General features: G+C 48.2%; 1 pseudogene; it reads right to left on the bottom strand.

Annotated features, from left to right (window-relative positions):
- Nucleotides 1–1,398: 1,398 nt before the first annotated feature.
- The window catches only part of LOC105981459, a 29,498-nt pseudogene continuing 14,036 nt past the window's right edge, over nucleotides 1,399–16,860 (bottom strand).

Genomic DNA, 16,860 nt, shown 5'->3' with positions numbered 1-16,860 from the left:
AGCATGGAGAAGAGTATGGTGTTTAAACATGAAACATAATACACATGTTGTAAAAGTACACAATCCTGCTGAAGGAGAATTAACACCAAGTTCGGGACAAAACTTTTTAAATGGAGACTAAAGAAGACAACAATGCAATGGCAAGATTTTGTAAATCTACAATGGTACCTCTGAGGATATTTTTGTATTATTTTTTATGTATTTCAGGATTTTTTTAAATGCTTACCCAGCAGACCTGGAATTTCAAAACATCTGTCTATGCAAATATAATCACACTTTCAGGAACCCTGGATAATAATGAACAGGGATGTGAAAAACTAAGACCTGTTCACAATCAGGGAGAGGGTTCACATCTGTCTACGTGGATTGCTTTGTTTTGTTTTTAATTTGGTGCCAATACTGGGGTTTGAACTCAGGGCCTGGGCACTGTTCCTCAGCTTTTTTCCCCCTCAAGGCTGATGATCTACCACTGAGCCATAGCTCCATGTCTAGCTTTTTAGTGGTTAATTGAAGATCAGAGTGTTACAGACTTTCCTGCTTGGGCTGGCTTCAATCCTCAGATTTCAGCCTCCTCTGTAGCTAAGATTACAGATACAAGCCACCAACACTTGACTTGATCGCTTATATTCTCTTTCGAATAGAAGCAAAGTCATGTGAAGTTCCATACTTCGGAGTAGAGACACCTCCCAAGTCCATCACCCAACATCTTCCCTTGACTCAGCTCCAAAGCCCTGAGGGTAGAACGTCAGAGGGTATGCAGAAGGATCATGTCTGTGCCAGGACAACAGAGTGTAGGCAGGGGTCAGGGGTCACCTACAGGTCCTTGCAGGGTCTTCTCTCCACTTGAGCAATGTGTCACAGCCCATGCAGAAGCTGTAGGGGAAGATCATTCATTCATTGGTTCATTCATGAGCTGTTATACGTGTTTATTGAACACCTACTGTGTGTCAAATACTCTGCTCAGTCTTAGCTCATGATGCAGATCAGAAGTGAAGCCCTATGCACTGCACTCTTCCTAGATTCTGAATTCCCTCCCATGCCCACATCCACCTGCCACTGATCAGAACCTCCCATTCTTCAGATATACCCTCTTCAGGATCACAGTGGTAGATGTATTATGTGAACACTTAGGGTTTTGATTGCATTCCACTCCTATGCCTTTGACTCTAACTTAAAACCTCCCAACTCTAGGACAAGATGCTTGCATAGATCTGGAACTTCAAAACACATCTGGAGAAAGTAAGAGCGTGCACAACCTTCTCTTGCTACTGGACTGGACTTGCAGGCAGTCCACAGACACCCTATGACTTTGTGTGCTCACTCTGAACTCTTCTTGCCTGCCCTTGCCTGCAGCCCTGGCCTCCCCCCAAGACCAAGGGCCCACCCCAAACTCACCTGTCACAGAGTCCACCACCTGTAGACATAGGCTATGATGAGACTCATCAGCAGTAACACCTTGAGGCGCAGGAGCAAAGCCACAAAAATATGGACAGACATCTCTGAATCTAAAAGCCACAGAACAGAAAGCCCTTCAGATTAGCTCTGTGAGGTTAGATGTCCATCTGGGATGGAGAGCCAGGAATGTTCAGAGCCAATGAGCCAAATCTAAAGATTCCAGCTCTGAGCTCTTTTCTGTACACTTTTCACTCCTAAATAAGAGATAACTTTGGGACTGGCACGGTGGCTCCTAGCTGTAAATGCTAGCTGCTCAGGAGGCAGAGATCAATAGAATCACAGTTCAAAGCTAGCCCAGGAAAAAAAGCTAAGACCTTGTCTCCACAAAGAAGCTGGGCATGGCAGCACATGTCTGTCATCTCAGCTATGTGTGAGACATAGGTAGGATGACAGTCCAAAGCCAACCCCGGCAAAATAATCTCAAGAACCTTACCCGAATCCCAACAGGGCTAGAGGCATGGATCCAGGGCTAGAGGCAGGGATCCAGGGCTAGAGGCAGGGATCCAGGGCTAGAGGCATGGATCCAGGGCTAGAGGCATGGATCCAGGGCTAGAGGCATGGATCCAGTGACAGAATGACAAGCACAAGGCTTTGACTCCTAAGCCGAGTACTGGTGGGGGAAAAAAAGCAGAAATCTCACCTTGAACCTCTCCCAACACATGCTTATTTGAATATCTGGAAGCCAACAATTAGGTGCTTAGCTTTAAGGCATAAATCTGAATTTCGCCAATGCCAGTCCTTACAGCCTTGTGGTCATTTAACATGATCTGTGCTAGAAGCTCTAAATGTGCCATTTACAAAAATATCATATAAATGAGTAAACTGAGTCTCTGAGAGATCACTGACTGTTACCTCAGTTTACTGGAAACTAAAAGTTCAAGTTTACCTATGCTCAAATGACAGTGTTGTCAACATACATTTTGACTGTATATGGAGTACAGGTATACTAGTTCACTTAATCCTCACAAGGACTCTGCAAATCAGTAACTGTCCTTACACCCTATCTACAGAGGAACAAAGTAGAGCCTGGAGACGTTATATATCTGTGTAAGAATGTTGGGTGGAAAGTTGGGTATGGTGGCTCACATCCATAATCTCAACTACTTGGGAGGCAGAGATCAGGAGGTTTATGGTTTGAGGCTAGCTTGGACAAAAAGTTATCAAGATCCCACTTCTCAACCAATAAGATAAGCATAGTGGCACGCTCCTGTAACCCCAGTTATGAAGGTGGCAGTCACAGTCACGGATGACCCCAAACAGATAACACCAACCTTTATTAGAAAAATAACTAAAAAGGGGGTGGGGATAGGGCAGGAGGCATAGCTCAAGTGGTGGAATGCCTGCTAGAATTCAAATCCATGGCCATGAACAAAAAGATCCTGTTCTGTGATCAGAGCAGATGTCCTGCCCCTGTAGGTGCAGCCTTGCAGAACAACATGCAGGCAAGCTTGCTCGCTCCCTGCTAAACCCATCTGACAACGGATTGCTGACAATCATCTCTGCCTCCACAGTGATGAGCACCAAGCCGAAGTCTCTTTAGGATGACTGATACATGTATGTATGTATGCATGCATTCATTTACTCTGTTGGTTGTGAGGCTTGAACTCAGTGACTGGATGCTGTTCCTACACTCTCTTCCTCAAGGCTATGGCTCCACCACTTTGAAACACAGCTCCACTTCCAGTGTTCTTGGATTTTCCTGCCTGGGCTGGCTTTAAACTATGATCCTCAAATCTCAGTCTTCTGAGTAGCTAAGATTACTCGGCTCTTTTTAGGGCATTTTTGAGGAGGTTGAGCTGCGAACCACTCTTTGCACAGATATGAAAGAACCTTTCAGAATGCCTCGACTGGAGAAAGTCACTGGCTGGGTTCCATGCCCATTATTCAAGCACTCCCATTGGCTGGTGGGCTGGAGCTGACCTTGGAGACCATCAGCCTCCCTCTTTCCTCCACCAAATCCACTCAGGAGATGGAGGTAAGCCCGACTGCCCAAACTCACCTGGGCTCCTTGTGTGTTTGTAGGTGGTGGGTGCTGCATACAGTATGAGGCTGGCCCCCAGGGAAGGCTGTGCGTCATGCTCCACCACACAGGTGAATATGTGCCCAGACCTCTGCATCTTTGTATTCGTCCAGTACACACTTTCCATGGCACAGAAGCCATCTTGATTCTGCACAGGCTCAGGCAGCGTGGTATCCTTGACTACCTGGCAGTTCACCAGCCAGGTAAGACGCACATCCTGTGGGTAGAACCTCTGCACATGGCAGGTAACTGCCACCAAGCCAGAGAAGTGGATGACTGGGACACTGTCACTGTAGGGGGAACTGGCAGAGCCCAGAGAAAGCAGACGATTACGGTGCAAAATCCACTGGGAGTTCCTAGAGGACTAGGTTATTTGCCCATGGATCAGCCCAGCATTCCACCTAGGAGATTTAGGTCTTGGTTAACAGGTGATGAATAAAAAAATGTTGTGATAAAGGAGAGTGTGCATGCATAAAGAATTCATATTTGAATGGATGGGTAAGTGGATGGGTGGGAGGGTAGATGGATGAGTAAATGGATGGATGGTAAGTAGGTGGATGGATAGATGAATGGATGAATGGCAGGGTGGGTAGATGAATGGATGGGGAGTGGGTGGGTGGATGAATGGGTGATCAAGTGGATAGATGGATAGATGGTGGGTAAGTGAGTGGGTAGGTGAATGGGTGGATGGACTGATGAGTGAGTAGATGAGTGAATGTATGGATGAATGAATGGTGGGTGGGTAGATGGATGAATGAGTGGTTAGTGGATGGATGGGTGACAGATAGAGGGAGGGATGGTAGATAGGTGGATGGATGAGTGAGTAGAGGATGAATGAGATGGATGAATGAATGGTTAACGGACAGGTGGAGGGATGGTGGATGGGTGGATGGATGAGTGAGTAGAGGAGTGAATGGATAGATGATGGATGGTGAGTTGGTGGGGGATGTATGACTGTGGTTAAGTGAATGGATGGATAGATGGAAGGATGGATGAATGGTGGATGGATGATGAGTGGATGAGTGAATGGATGTATGGAAAAATAGTGGATGGGTGGGTGGATGGATGAGTGGATAGACAGAAAGAAGGAAGTAAATGACCCTATAGCCAACAAGTCCTTATGACTGTATTTGTTGTTTCTGACACTGAAATGATGACATTCTCTAAAGTCAAATCAGCTCTCTCGGGTCACAGCAGATTTCAGCCCTTGGTCTAGGATAGAGAATGTAAGCCCTTTAATTGAGCAAGTGGAAAGAACTGAGGGCTGACTCCCAAATAACCCTTCCTTATTCTCAGCCCTCCCAGCCCTGCAGAATGCTCTCGGTGCTGCTGCCCCAGGGGTGAATGACCAAGGCGAGATGCCAGCCCAGAAGCTTGCTGTCTGTGATCCTCCTTTCCTGCCCACACAGGGGCTCTCACCAAGCAAAGGGTAAGACCTGAGGAGGGAGGACCAGGACACTGGGGGCCTGGCGGGTGGTGCTGGGTGGTGCCTGGGGGTGGTGCCATCAACCAAGCAAACTTGGGGAAGTACCAAGTCCAGTGCAGCATCAACTCTCACCAGCAGCTAGACACAACGGATGATGGAACCTTCTGTGTGTGCACAGCAGTGTTCAGGGCAGCCTGCATGCAATTTCATATTTTATCTTCACAAGAGCCAGTACATAAACACAGAAAGACAGTGTGAAGAGAAAAGGAAAAGAGAAAAGCCGCAGTTAGAAGGAACCTCTACAATAGCTGGGCGTGGTTTATATGATCATAATCCCAGCAACTTGAGAGGCAGGTATAGAAAGATCATGATCTGAGGCCAGCCTGGGCAGAAACATGAGACCCTACCTGAAAAACACAGTAAAAGGAATGAGGATGTGGTTCTCAAAGAGTAGAGTTCTTGAGGCCCTGAGTTCAATACTAATACTGAAGAAAAAAATGGAACCAGATGCTGGTGGCTCACGCCAGTAATCCTAGCTACTCAGGAGGCTGAGATCTGAGGATTGTGGTTCAAAGCTAGCCTGGGCAGGAAAGTCCATGAGACTTTTATCTCCAAGTAACCACCAGAAAACCGAAAGTGACGCTGTGGCTCAAAGGTAGGGTGCCAGCCTTGAGCTGAAGAGATCTGGGACAGCACCCAGGCCCAGAGTTCAAGCCCCATGACTGACAAAAAGAAAAAGGAAAAAAGAAAAGGAAAGTGAGCTGGTGGCTCACATCTGTAATCCTGTAATCCTGGCTACTCAGGAGGGGGAGATCTGAGGATCACAGTTCCAAGCCAGGTGGGTCAGGAAAGTTCATGAGACTCTTATCTCCAATTAACCATCAGAAAACAAAAACAAAACAAGAAGTAGAGCTGAAGTGGGAGTAATGATTTTCTACAACAAATGTTCTCATTACCTTACTCATGTAACTGTAACCTCTCTGTACAACATCTTTATAAGAAAATAAAATTTAAAAAGAAAAGAAGTAGAGCTGCAGCTCAAAATGGTAGAGTACTAGCCTTGAGCAAAAAAGCTCAGATATATCATGCAGACCCTAGGACCAGCACCAAACACACACACACACACACACACACACACACACACACACACACACTGACCAAAACTGAACCTACACAAAATCAGGCCTTATTTTCACACAATGTTTTAAGAAGGAACTGATTCTATTCTATGATTGCAGCTATCTACACCAATTCTTCATAGGGACTGCATGCTTAGAGTAGAAAGAAACGGACCCCACTTCTCACCCCAAACTGTGCCTGTAACCCCATCAATACTTCACCTTTCACATCCACAGCACAATTGTGGAAGGGTAACATGGAGAAACTATCTGAAATGAGGGTGAATCTGTTTTTATAGGGGTCTCCTTAAACAAACCAGTGTCCCCAGTTTCATTAGCATTGGAGATCATCTCCTTCTCCTCCTCCTCCTCTTCCTCCTTCTCCTCCTCCTCCTCTTCCTCCTATCTCCTCCTTTTCCTCTTCTTCCTCCTCCTCCTCCTCTTCTTTTTAACTACTCATTCTTTTTAACTACTCAAAAGGCTTTGTCTATTAGCCAGCAGCAACCCCAATATCATGTGCCTCCATTTTTTTAATCTGATTTCTTTTCAAAAGCCACTCAGTCATGGGTGTGGATTCTCAGTGGAGCATGATATTAGGGGCCTCTCTTCCATGGAGGCTGAGGCCGGGCTGACCTCCCAGCAGGGGGTTCCCAGGCTCCAAGTCCATCTTCCCCAGCCACGGGTACAGCGTTCCACCTCAGTCTCCCAGAATCCCTCCCGCCTCTCTGCCAGTGATTTCTCTATAGCCAAGAAAAGCCACCTGGGCAGGTTGGTCTCCCACGCCCTGAGGCACAGTCTCCACCACTGCCCAGAGCAGCCATCTCCTGGCCCAGCAACTCAACCTGCCCTGGCCATTCCCCTTGCTTCCTCACTGCCACCCCTCAGGCCCCAGCCCCAGAGCCCTGTGCTCAGGCTCCGCTTTCAGCACCAATCAACCGAGACACCCTGTGCCACGCTGCGCTGGGCCGGGCGAAGTTCGGAGGAGCATCATTCTACTGCAGCGGTCCATTCATGAATGTCTGTGCTGTGCATGGCTCTGATTTCCCTGCACATTGTCCCAGCTCCAGGAAATTATGTAATAAATACCCAGGTGAGGCAGATAGGAACATGAGTTTTCTTGACAGCCAAAGAAGCAGAGGCAGCTGGGCACCAACGACTCACACCTGCAATCCCAGCTACTCCCATTGATCTGAGGATCACTGTTCAAAGCTAGCTGAGACAGGAAAGTTCATGAGACTGTTATCTCCAATTAACCACCAAAAAGCCAGAAGTGAAGCTGTGGTTCAAGTGGTAAAGCTCTAGCTTTGAGGGAAAAATAAAACAAGCTTGGGCCCTGAATTCAAGCCCTAGGACTGGCACAAAACAAACAAACAAACAACACACACACACACACACACACACACACACACACACACACAACCACCACCACCACCATCACCAGCAAAAGCTTATGGTTTCATTCAATTCACAAGAATGAGTCAATCCCAGGCCAATCAACAACAGAAATAGAGCAGATAAAGAAACATTAGACCCACACCCTGGTGAGAGAAATGACAGAAAACTATCACAGCTCCTAAAATTAAGAAGGTCACCAACCCCTTCAATGTTTCTAATAGTATCTCAATTAAATTATAGAGATGTATGTGGGGGGGGCGGGTTGTGGGTATGGGTATGTGTGTACAGAGTGCAAATCCAGCACCCAGAATGGCCACCTGTGAGCTGTCACTACAGGTGCACCATCACTGAATCCCTGCCACAACAAAGCCATGTCAATTATTTCCCCCTAGTGCTCAGAGGAGCCTGCCGCCAGAGGGGCTGGGGTGGGGGTGGTGTCCTTACCTCAGAGGTACTGGCTCAGGTTGATGACCTTCTGGAAGACCAGGATGGCTTCATGTTTCATGGAGCCGAGGATGGTGGAGAACACGTTGTCTTCCTGCAGTGGGATGGACACGTTGCTGGTCACGTTGAATGTGTTTCTACTGGAGACGATGCTGGTGTGGCACTGAGGGAGCTGGTGCATGCTTTTGAACCAGGTCACCGTCACCTGCTGTGTGTGTGCGCCATGAACGATGTGTAGCTCAGCCGGATGCTTGTGCAGGGCTCAGTACACTGTCCAGGGCCTTTCAGGTTGCTATTGTGGTCCATCCTCCCTGTTGGAGAACTGCTTGCCATGAGCCTGGCAGGTGCCTGATGTCTGTGACTGCCCAGCCTCCCTGCTGAGAAGCCACAGCCTTCCAGCCCCTGCAGAGGGGACCAGAGGGGATCCAAGCCAGTTCATACACAGGCCAACACCACAGAGCAAATACCCCTAAGCAAACAGCATCCTGCATTTCCCCACACAGCCCCAAGGGGGCACTCATTCCACATTTGACGCAATGGAGAACCAGGCAGGCTAGGTCAACATGCCTCGTCCATAGTTAGTCAGTGGACAAAGCTAGGGGTTTTCAGCGAGGTACCCCAGCCACAGGATCGTGCCCCTGGCCACTGCTCAGCTCCGGCCTCAGTCCCCGAAAAGGGGAGACTTTCCTTTACATCTCACCAGGAAGGGGAAGGAGCACAGATTCAGGGGACCCACTCTGCCCACATTCACATTCCCCATCTCTCCTCTGGCTGAGCCTCTCCAAGCCTCAATTTCATCATCTGAGAAAGGGGAAGATTCCTGCCTTAGAGTTACCAAATGAAGCGAGGAGCTTGTTGTACTTCGAAGTGCACTGTAGTTGGTCCACAAATGTCAGCTGGTGTGTGTGTGTGTGTGTGTTGGTCCTGGGGCTTGAACTCTGGGCTTAGGCTCTGTCCCTGAGCTTCTTTTGCTCAAGGCTAGTGCTGTACCACTTGAACCCCAGCGCTATTTCCGGCTTTTTGTGAATAGATTATTGGAGAAAAGAATCTCACAGACGTTCCTTTCTTGCTCAAGACTTGTGCCATACCACATGAGCCACACTTCTACTTCCAGCTTTTTGCTGATTAATTGGAGATAAGAGCCCAGTCTGACTTCAAATCATGACTGTCAGATCTCAGCCTTCTGAGTAGTTAGGATTACAGGCTTGAGCCACCAATGACTTGCTTCTTTTGGCTTTCTGGCTTGCAGCTGGCACTCTGCCACTGAGCCACACCTCCAGCCCACCAATCATACTCTGAATGTGACCAGAGACAGAAAAGTCTCTGAGAGGGTTGCCACATCACCTGAGGGCCTCCTTGGCTAAGCAACAGAACTGACACTGCGACCCAGGGGCTCTGACCCGGAGTCGGGGGAATTTTCTGCTACATTAACTTCTAATTCTCCAAGGTTGGATTTCTATTCGCTGGTGATCTTAACGATTGCTTGGCTTTCAGCCTAACTCTGGCTGGTGGAGACTGAACCCTGGCTAAGCCCTCCAACCCTGCGCTCCCCTGTCCAGATGCCACACAGGGTGTCGAGGGGGCCGGAGGGGGGGGACCAGGGGAGCCTCCTTGGCAGATTCGCATGAGGATGTTGTCAGTGCAAAGCTGAGCAAAGACTTGGAAAGGGAAGGGCGAGGGGCCTGTTGTGGGACACAATTCCATTCACACCCAGCCCTAAGAGCCTGCCCCTGTTCTGGCGGCACGGGAAAGCTGCTTGTGGCAGCCCAATGCTGTGGATGGGTGTGATGAGAAGTCAGCTCCTTAGGGTGGAGATTTGGAAACTCATGGGAGAGAACACAAAGGTTTGTATATTGGGACGGGAGAGAAGGGAAATGGAGGAAACACTGGTTTGCGGTCAGATGGCTGGATCCTAAACCCAGCGCTGCAGACTGGAATTTGCTCCCTCTGCTGCTGATCACAGCAAGGCAAAGATGCCTGGTATACTGTTAGTGCTACATAGGTGCACCAAATAGAAGCCAGGGCAAGGAGTGGGCACTGACAAAGTAGGGCTCATAAGCAAGACATTGATGCAGAGGGATATTTACAGCAAATAGGAAAGGGCCTGATTGCCCTTCCAATTGTGGGCCTTGGGGTGTCGCGAAGCTGAACAAGAGACCAGGGCCATCTGAGTGAGGCCCTGCAGGCCCCCTGTGTGTGTGTGTGTGTGTGTGTGTGTGTGTGTGTGTGTGTGTGTAGATGTGGAGAAAAAAAAATAAGACAGAGGGAAAAAACCCTCAGGGTGAAGTCATCCAGGCACAAGGTACCTTGCTTCCCATTATTGGAGTTTTTCACCCAGACCTGTTCATCCTGCTGGGCGGATGTTTTTCTCATTTTGAATGAGCAACAAAAGAAGGACACAGAGAAATTTAAAGAGAAATGGGATCATCGGCCTCTGAGAATTCCTAGCGCAGTCAGCTAAAGGCCAATTATGTCAGGCTCTGGGCCCTTCTGTCAGCAGACAGCGCCCCCTGGTGGACAGAAAATATCTGTGGCCACAGATGGAGAAAATTAGGGCTAGGAGGTGTGGGAGTCAAGAATTCTAAGCCGGGGGCAGTGTCTCAAGCCTAGGTGGATAGTTATGATCATCATCGTTATGATCATCATCATCACCATCATCATCATCATCATATTTTTTAGCTACTTGAGGGGTGGAGGCTCAAGTTTTAAGGTCCGCATAGGGGTATTAAAGTTCTAGAGATTCCATCTCAACCAGTAGCTGGGTGTAATGGCATGCACCTGTCATCCTTGGGGGACAGCCCCGCCCAACCCCAGCACCAAGTGAGACCCTCCCTTGAAAATAACCAAGGCAAGAAAGGGGGTGGGAGCCATGGTTCTAGTAGTCTAGCACCTGCCTTGTAAACACAGGATCCTGAGCTGACTCTTCAGAATTGCCCAAAACCTTTTTTTGAATTACCTTGATTTCCAGAAACTTCCAGCTGAACTAGTCTTGATTAATGGCTTTCCTAGAAGGGTTTGGGGGCACAGCAGTTCTTAATCTCCACTGTTTCTTGCAATCAAGCCTTAAGGCAGAGAACCGCATGGAATGGGAAGATGGAGAAACCCACTCATTCCTTCTTAGTTGAGGGGAGGGGAAAGAGTGTATAAATAGCTGTGTGGGAACTTTCTCATGAACCAGGTCTTCCTGCCTGCCTTCAACTACCTTCCAGGGCTCCAGGCCAATGCTGCCCCCAGAGAGAGAGGAGGAAGAGAGGGGGGGAAAAATGGGAAAGAGACAAAGAAGCCCACCTTTCTCCTTCGCTGGTCCTTTCAGGGTGATGTTGGATTTTACAGAGTTCTGGTCATCCTGAATCACCCAGCACACAAACTCACTTCTCTGACCTCATCCTGCACTGTGTGCTCCAGAGAGAATGTTTCATCTGGGTTTCTTCTGGCCTGGGAAGAGTCTACATTGTGTCTGTTCTTCATCCAGGTGAGGTGAGTAGAAGGAGCTCATGTCACAGGTCAGGCTCACGTGGATACAGACCCCAGAGGATGTGATTTTCAAAGAAGGAATAACTGAGCAGAGGAATAAAAAGTAAGAGCTGGTAAAATTAGCATCACCCTGGGGCTTCTCTGTCCTAGAGACCTGTCTTAACATCTCTCACTCTTTTTTAAGCAAACATTTTTTCTCTCTCTCTGAGATGCTCAAATAAGGCAAGTAGGGCTCAATGTTGATATTCATTCAATATGGATAGAGGTATGTGGGTTTTGGTTTTTTGTGATTTGTTTTTTGAAATATCAGAGTAACAAGAATTAACTATTGGGCCTCAATGACTCATGACTTAATTATAGCTACTCAGAAGGTTGAGAACTGAGGATCACAGTTCACAGCCACCCTGGGCAGGAAAGTCTGTGAGACTCTTATCTCCAATTAACCACCAAAAAAGCTGGAAGTGAAGCTGTGTCTCAAGTAGTAGAGAGCCAGACTTGAGAAGAAAAAAAAACCCAAACCCAAAGGAACAGTGCCCAGTTCTTGAGTACAAGCCCGAGTACCAGCACCCACGAAACAACAACAAAAACAAACACACCTAAAAGCAATTACAATAGCAACAATATCAATAGAAGGAAGACGCTTGGAACAGGAGGCTGCAACCAGGTAAAAACAAGAAGATGGGGCATCTATAAAGCACCTACTATGCACCCCTCTAGGACCTTTATAAGGAAAACTCCTCTTCAACAGAAGTCTACATTTTATTCCCATCCCCCCCCACCCCCAGTAGGAAACCAAGGCAGAAAATATTTATGTGCTCAGAGCCATTCAACTTGTAAAATGACACAGGCAGCCAGCCTCTGGGACCTATGATTCTTAAAGTCTATATGTACAGTGCTCAGAGGTGTTGCTGAGGAATTTCGGTTCCCCCCTTAGGTAAACCTAAGGGTTTGGGATTCAAATCCAACCTAGCCATGCCCACCCCACAAATGACACACAGACAGACAGACAGACAGACAGACAGACAGACACACACACACACACACACACACACACACACACACACACACACCCCTCTTGGAGCACTTGAGATTCATGGTGGCTTTCAGGGGCTTGTTGAGGTCCCTGTGGGTGACTTCACAGGTGACCTGGGACAAAACGTTGTGTGGGGTCAGGTCCACCCAGGCCTTGCTGGGGATAGAGTGAGCGCCATCTTGGAGCAGCTGGTGCTGGTCCACTGCGGGCCACTCATCGTTGCTTGGTCAAGTGACGTTGAAGTCCTTGGAGCTGAAGGGGCCAGTGGTGCAGTTGAAAGGGGCTGACGTTCCAGGGCTTGTCCTTTCAGCTGGGCCCCCGAGAGAGATGAAAGGCTGCCCAGCTGCAAAAGAGAGACATGGCGACTGCGTGCCCACTGAGTCACAATCCAACGTACAGCAATCTGCAAGAGGAGGCCCTGTGGGCCTACTATGCTGTATGCTGTATGTGGCTCCAGCCTTGGGGAGACACAGTCAGAAGATGGATTGAGTTGGGATGGGAAGGTAAGGAATCATGCTCTCCGTTTTGGGGTATAAGTTTATGAAGACTTCAAAATCCAGAAGCATCATGAAGCCAGGCACCAGTGGCTCATGTGTGTAATCCTAGCAATTCACCAGTGGCTCATATGTGTCATCCTAGCGACTCAGGAGGCTGAGATCTGAGGATCATGATTGGAAACCAGCCCTGGCAGGAAAAGTCTATGAAACTCTTAGCTCCACTAAACTACCAAAAAACCTGGAAGTCTGTGGTTCAAAGCCCCCCTAGATGAGAAAGTCCAGAAGACTCTTATCTCCAGTTAACTACCAAAAAGCCGGAAGTGGAACTGGGGCTCAAGTGGTAGAACACTGGCCTTGAGCCCAGAAAACTCAGCACCCAGGCCCTGAGTTCAAGTCCCATGACTGGCACACGTGCACATACACACACAAAGGTTCTTATTTTTCCCCACAGGAGTCATAGGAGACTGCTGGTATTGGCCTCAATTTCCAGAAGAGCTTCCTGCCTTCACACCCTCTTTCAGCTCAGATCTCACACTCTTGGCCCAGAGCTGGTACCTAGGAAATGTGTCCGCTCTTGCCGCCTGGCCTCCCCGCAGCCCCTTCCCCAATATCACATGTCCCTCCTCGGACCCCCAAGTTCCCTCTACCTCCCTTGGCCCACAAGGTCCACACTGAGGGGAAAATGTAAAACAGCACTGAGGCGCAGGAAACAGCCCGGGCAGGGCTTCCAAGCCTCAGTCTCCCCGCCCTGGGCCACAAGATGGTGGTGGTGGGGAGCTGGTCATTTCGGAGGCCCCTTCTTACCTGTTCTGAGGGTATCCTTGAGCAATATTCAGAACTCACCTGTGAGTCCCAGCAGAAGGGTGTGCAAGAAGGGTTCTAGGCCCTGCCTGGGGGTGGCAGCACTTGGGAGAGGTGCCCCACATCCCCGATCTGAGCCCGTGGACATGGCTGTGCATGAGCCTGGGGTGTCTTGTGTGGGTTTCTGCCCCCAAAATGTGAGCCACCAGAATGGAAGTGGTCTCTGTGGCCAAGATCTCCATCCACACTCCGCTGGCCCACAGCTGGGGCTGGGCTGCGGCCTCTGGCCGATGTAATGCTCTCTGTGCTCCATGGAGGGACTGAGTTCTGCCTGGAGCTTCATGCTGCGGAGCTGCCTCGGCTGCAATGAATCTTGGGGCCCCCTCCCCTGAGCCTGTCCAGTCCCAGCCCAGGGTCCCAGGGCGGCTGGTTGCGGTGGTCCTAGATAAGCACACTCACAAATAAGACCAAAGGCAACAAAGACAGAGGTTGGGGGTTGAAACCTCTCGCTGTCCCTCAACCTAACTAGGGGCCAAGAATGTCCCTTGGGCCTTTTTGTTTTTTAGTTTTGTTTTTTTGTTTGTTACTATGAGGGTGCTCTACAGAGGGGCTACAGTTACGTGAGTCAGGTAAAGAGGACATTTCCTTTTGTACAATATCGCCCCTTCCTTCGCTGTCTCTCAGTTTTTCCCTCCCCTTTCCACCCATAGTTGTATATTTTCAACATAGTGTCCAGGAAGTACCACTACTGCATTTGTTCACCCTTTATCCCTCCATTTTTGTGTCCCCTGTTACCTTCCCAAAGACATATACATGAACAAACAGGACACAAAGAAAAGAAAAACAGTAACAAAGACAAAAACCTCTTGTTTCCATTTCCTGGAGTTCCATTTTGATAAATATTATTTTGTATGATCAGATGCACATAGGCATTGTGCCTTTGTGTTCTCCTAAAAGTTTCCTCCTTTGGTCTCACTGTGTGTGAATGCCAAGACCTGTATAATTTATTATGTCCTGTGTATTTTTGATCTAGCTTCCACCATGGACCTATTCTATTGCCCAGAATTGTCTGTCAGGCTCCAACTAGTCAGTTCCTGACCAGCCTAGGAAAGTAAGCTTCCCTCACCCCCAATCTCTCTCTACTCCTCATCTCACTTCAGCCAGCTTTCCCATGGTCCATTGTGACAGACAGACACACAGACAGACAGGCCTTTGTCCGGTTCCTCCTATGGAAAAGATCTGTCTTGAAGATGCTGCCTTTGTTTCCTGGCTGTGGGCAGCGGTGGCACACTCTGTGCACACATTAGGAACTTCAGAATAGCCAGGGGTCTCCACCCCCTCAAGGCCTCCTTCCACTAATGTGGGAGAAAAGTCCCAGTGGAGTTGCCAATGGGGGGCAGGGGAGCTTGTTATGGATGCCTATTGCTGCCGACTGCTGCCCCCTACTCCACCCAACCAAGCAAGCCACCCCCAAAAGGTCTGGGTGCCTTCACAGAGAGGAGACTGGCATCTCTTTCCACATAGACCTGGAGTTACTGGTCTTTCTTTGTACCCCACTGAGCAAGAGAAAGGAATTGGAGAGCTGGGTGCCAGTGGCTCTGCCTGTAATCATAGCTACTCAAGAGGCTGAGATCTGAAGATCAAGGACTTGTATCTACAATTAACCACCAAAACAGCTGGAAGTGGAACTGTGGTTCAAGCCTTGAGCAAAAAGGACAGAGATAGAGCTCTGGCCCTGAATTCAAGCCCTGGTACTGTTGTGTATATATGTGTGTGCATGCATGTGTGTGTGCGTGCACACACACACACACAAACAGTGCAACTGGGTAACCTGGAAAGTTGATCTGGTCAACAAAGGGCCAGCACCTGCATAGAACCTTCCTGAGCCTATTTCTACGCCCTTAGGGAGGGACTGGTGATACGTGCCTAAGACCGCTTGATTTTTACACAGAGAAAGGCTGTAGTCTTAAGCAGAAAATAAGAGCTTAGCAAATGTGTTTCATCCTAAGAAATACACTTTCCCAAGCCATTCCCCTCTCCATTCTCTGGTTAATTTCTCCACTATGTTCCGTTTTCACTCAACTCTGTCCACAGAAATATTGTGGGAGCCACATACACAGCTCGAGATTTTCTAAAATCCATATGTAAAAAAATGAAAAGGAAAGGAAACAGGTGAAATTAATTTTAATGACTATAACCTTTAATCTAACATCCAGATATATTCCACCATGCCAGCCATATTGTGGTATTTAATGTGCCTTCTCCTTTTGTCTTTGCATTTCCTACAAAGTGAAAACCAGCCCTTCCCAAACAATGAGGCTGTGTTGAACCAACAGTAACAAAAACATGTGTACTGCTTCAGTTTTTATTTTGATCAATTAAAATTAAATACAATGTCAAATCTAGTGCCTGTTGGTGCTGTTCTCCCTGCTAGAGGCACAGGTGGCTGCCGCCACCAAGCAGGAAAGAGGAACAAACTTCCTTCGTCAGTCTCCTGGGTGCAGGCACTTCACTTGCTTAGCATTTATCGCAGTTATATTAAATTTTAATTTTCAATTAGCAGCATAATGACTCTTTCCCTTATTAGACTCTAGGACCTGGAGAGCAAGAACCACATCACATCCTGGTTCACTAATGAGAGTGTCAGAAATATAGTAGGTGTTCAGTGAATGTTTGTTGGGTGGATGGATGGATGGATGGATGGATGGGTGAATGAATGGATGGATCATGGCTGACTGGATGGATGGATGGATGGGTCAATAAGTGGATGGATGGATGGATATATGGATGGATGAATGGATGGATGAATCTATGGCTGACTGGTTGGATGGCTGGATACATGGATGGATAGGTGAATGGACAGATAGATGACAAAGGGATGGATGGATGAATGGTTGGGTGAATGGATGGATGGATGGATAGGTGGATGGATGGATGAATAGGTGGATGAATAGATGGATCTATGGTTGACTGGATGGATGGATGATGGATAGATGGACAGATGGATGGATGGATTCCAGAATGGATGATTTGGATCCACAACTACAGATAAGTCCATGACTCTACCAATAGGAAGGTCATGTGCTATAGAGTAAGGGAAGAGAGAACCAGTCCCAGCTAGATAGCAAAGAAGGCATCCTTCTTGGAAGTAGGTTTGCCTTAAAGGGATCCTGCATTGGCACTTCAGCATTAATCAC

Source organism: Dipodomys ordii, unplaced genomic scaffold (assembly GCF_000151885.1).
Source record: "Dipodomys ordii isolate 6190 unplaced genomic scaffold, Dord_2.0 Scaffold13, whole genome shotgun sequence".
Classification (NCBI taxonomy): Eukaryota; Metazoa; Chordata; class Mammalia; order Rodentia; family Heteromyidae; genus Dipodomys; species Dipodomys ordii.
Note: the sequence above shows the minus strand (reverse complement) of the source record. Positions and strands in the feature narration are given on the sequence as shown.